Here is a 4316-nt window from a genome sequence, read left to right on the forward strand (position 1 = left end):
ACGATGTATAGGTCACTCACACTCGTGTTTCACTCAAGTGTATCACTCTCTAATAATCTTACCAAGCAATTCCTTGGCTTGCTGGTTGCTCAGGTTGAACAAACTAGGCGTCACCGCAATGTACGTTCTTGACTAGTCAACAAGTGACACACAAGCTAGTAGCACTAAATGGAGGTGAATAACTGAAGACCTAGACACGACTCAAGACTCAGAATATAGTTGGACAATAACTAACGACTCAAAAGAAAGTAAGACAATTAACTTGAATGCTGAAATTTTGAAAATCCTAGAAAACTCTACCCGAAACCCAAATTTCTGGAATGTGTTGAGCTGCTGGTCCGTGGTTTTTTTTTTTTTTGGTCCGTGATCTGATTTGGACACTTGGGGTTGCCAAGATTAGAAACCTTGGAGTTTGGTCAGATTTGGGAGTCCCAAGTGGTCCAAATTCGAAATTTTGGGGCTGGTCAGATTTGGAAGTCAGATTTTGCACAAAATTTGGTAAACTTGTAGGCTGTCAAGAATTGGATGTTGTTCAGATTTGGAAGTCCAAGTTTGAATCAGATTTGGTGGCTTGAATGCTGACCAAGACTAGGGCTGTTCAGATTTGAAAGTCCAAGTTTGAATCAGATTTGGTAAAACTTGAAGGCTGGTCAAGAATTGGAAACTAGAGCCGTCTTTCTTGAAAATTTTTTTTGACCTTTGAATCAGATTTGGTAAAACTTGAAGGCTGGTCAAGAATTGGAAACTAGAGCCGTCTTTCTTGAAATTTTTTTTTGACTTCTGTTGGGGTGTTTTCACACAATAGCCAGCTAGTTTAGACCACAATTTCACAGCAATTAACGTAAACAACTTGGACAGATTTGGTTTCAAGATCAAAGTTCCATGAAAACAAGAACACGGTTGAAGGTTTATTTCAGGTTTCAAGACTGCCAAGATTAACCTCTTTGATCCAAGAAGCTCAAGACTTCCCCAATAAGGTTTTGATGTTCGAGTTTTGCAAAGCAACAACACAAAGGTTCAAGAAACAAGTGCAAACAGATTCGGCAACCCAGCAATTAATTCCAGCAACGACTCAAGGGAATGACAATAAGGTATGCAACACAAGAGATTTTTTTTTTCTGGATTTAAACAGAACATAAACACAAGACAAAACTGGACAGAAAATTTCGGACAACAACTAAACAACAAAGACAGATTTCTGACAAGGAAACAACCAAGACAGATTTCTGACAAGGAAACAACAAAGACAGATTTCGGACTTGACAAACCCGAGCACTTGAGCTACGAATTTAGAAGACTAAAATAGATCTAAAAACGATAAAAAAGGATATTCGTGATACCTCTAACTAGCTCTGATGCCAGCTGATACGAGACGCGGAAGCTACTTCGGATCTAGAGGAACACGATGAAGATTTGACGGAATTGAACCCGAACTTGGACCACTCAAGAACAGATTTAACGGTAGAGGACGCCACAATCAAGTGTGTGTGTTTGATTGATAAGTCAAGAACAGCCTAGGATCAACTCTAGGATGTTCAACTTAGCTTTCACAAGCTAAGGGAATTTGCCACAAGGAATGGACGAAATTCTGGAAATTTTATTCAATACTCTCAAAAACTGAATGTAACATGCGGCTTGAGGCTATTAATAGCCGTGACTAAGACCTAATAAACTGGAAAAAATAACAAGGAAAGTTCGGCCAGCCCCTTGGGCCTTCACTTGACCGAAAGCTAGCCCAACTAACTAAGGAAAGTTCGGCTCAGCGAGGGTACTTAACTGCGGCTCAGCCCACCGTTTGGAGCTTGGACACTTGCATCTTCAATTGTAAGCCGCATTTTAGTAGTCGTGCAAGGATATTCCAACTCAATCCCTTCAATGCTCGGTTTCTCTTGGTTTTGGATAGCACGTACCAAGGCTTGGAGGGACTCCTTGAATCTCTTAGCTCGTGCTCGTGTCACTGTGCCTTGGGGCACCTTCACAGGGTCTACTTGTACACTTTGGGCCTCGTGCTCCACCGCATCAGTATCATTATGTGACTTGTTTGCTATGTATATAAAGAACCTGCTTATTATGCATTTTATTGCCTCTGTTTATTCTTTTGAAACGTGCTACATGAGCCATACCTTACCTTGTTTACATGTCTATAGTTGGTTAAACCCAAAACATGGAGGGTAGAAGAAGTCAAGCCAGGGGAACTAACCGAGGATGCGGTCCTAGTCATGGCCGTGGGGCTAGACAAGCACAGGAACCGGTGCGAGAACCGAGAGAAGAGGAAGAGGCAACGATTGAGCCACAACCTGGACCCCAGGCTGTAGGGGGAGATCAAGTGGCAACTGCCATCCAACAAATGACTAATATTCTGGCCCGTTAAGTGGAACAACAGGGTCAAGTCCCTGTAAATAAACCTAGGGATCCCGATATGGGACAAGATAGGGCTCTTGAGAGATTTCAGAAGTTTTCTCCACCTAAATTCTTGGGAGTACCAGACCCGGAGGGAGTCGAGAGATGGCTAGAGGCCATGATCAACATATTTGCCGCTTTAAACTATACAGAGGATAGGCAAGTACAATTCGCTGTTTTTTAATTTGAAGGTCCGGCCAGGGCTTGGTGGAATGTGGTTCAAGCTAAGTAGGAGAGAGAGGGGACCGCATGGACGTGGGTGAATTTCGTGCGAGAGTTTAACGAAAAATACCTCCCACCTAGCGTCCAGGAGAAAAGGGGACCGCATGGACGATTTTATTAAGTTCCGGCAGGGGACTTTGAGTATAGCTGAGTATGAAACCCAATTTACGAAATTGTCTAAATTTGCTCCTGAACTGATAGCTACGGAGCAAAGAAGAGTCCGGACGTTTGTGCAAGGGCTCAATGTGGAGATACAAGAGGCCTTGGCGGCGGCCCAGATTAATACGTTTACAGAAGTTTTGGAGAAGGCCTAAAGAATAGAAATTGCTAGGGCACAAGTGAGAGATTTTCATGCAAAAAGGAGAGGTGTGCCTGGTGGAAGTCAAAGGCAAGGACAAGGTGATTTAGATATGCCACCCTCTAAGATGAGTCGAAGAGAGGGTGGTGAGAAAATTTCAGAGACATCTAAGGAAATTACTCCAAGAGGAGCCTCGCGTGGCAGGGAGCAAGCAAGAGGTGCCTCACAAGGAGGTCAAACTCGAGTATCTTGTGGGTACTGTGGGAAATCCAATCATACGGAGAATGATTGTTTGCGAAAGGCAGGAAAATGTTTATGGTGTGGTAGTGCCGAGCACCAGCTTGCAACTTGTCCCCGTAGGTCACACCTAAACCCTGAACAAGCAAATGTAGGAGGGACTAAGCCAAGAGTGCCAGCTAGAGTGTACGCCTTGGACCAACAGGCATTACCTGAACCATCGGAGATAGTAGAAGGTACAATTCGTGATTTCTATTGTTAAGCTAAATTTTGGCTACAGTGAGACCTGAGAGCTAGAAATGGATATACAAGAAAATACCCTACGTTATTTAGGAGTGCATGGATGAATTTCGAGGATGAAATTCTTTTAAGAGGGAGAGAGTGTGAGAACCCGTAAAATTCTTTATATTTTTTCTTAAAAATGCCCTTTTATTTGGAAATTATTACTTTATAATGGCCCTACCACTCAATCACCCCACAATAAGTGCAAATGAACCTAGAAAGTAGGGTTTCTCTTTTCGTTTTCAAGTTAGAGCGATTTAGGGTTTTCACGTTTTTTTTCGTAGTATGATTATTTGGTACGGAGTGAGGATCAAATTTGGTAGGTAAGAGTGACTTTTGGATGAGGAAATATTATATGATTTGAAGTGATAATAATAAGTTTGGTGATTAGAAGTTAAAAACCCTAGTATACGTGATTTAAGAAAAAACGGCTCGAACCGACGGGTATCGATCACTACCGATTGAACCCACCACTTCCTTACCACCACATACCCTTGATATTTTTGCAAAATATCCCCCTCATCCTCAGCCATATAACCGAAATATGTGGCCAAAATGCAAGGAAAAGAAAACAAAATTTTAGTTGGTTTTGGTGATGACAAGTGTCAACCACCTATGGTTCCTTGACCAACCTTTTGTCTCACCTTCTTATCTTCCATTTGAGTTCATCTTTCCTCATTTTTTTTCTGTTTTGGCCGAGCTTAAGGGAGAGAGAGAGAGATAGAGAGAGAGCAAGAGAAACACCTTCAATCCATCTTGAGTTTGAATCATTTGAGTGAAAACAAGAAAAACTAAACCGATTAATCACTAGTTTGGAAGCTTGGGAAGCTTGAGGAACCAAAAATTTCAAGGAGAGATGGAGGATCATTCTTGCAAG

The sequence above is a fragment of the Coffea arabica genome, chromosome 8e (genome assembly GCF_036785885.1).
Source record: "Coffea arabica cultivar ET-39 chromosome 8e, Coffea Arabica ET-39 HiFi, whole genome shotgun sequence".
In the NCBI taxonomy this organism is placed as follows: Eukaryota; Viridiplantae; Streptophyta; class Magnoliopsida; order Gentianales; family Rubiaceae; genus Coffea; species Coffea arabica.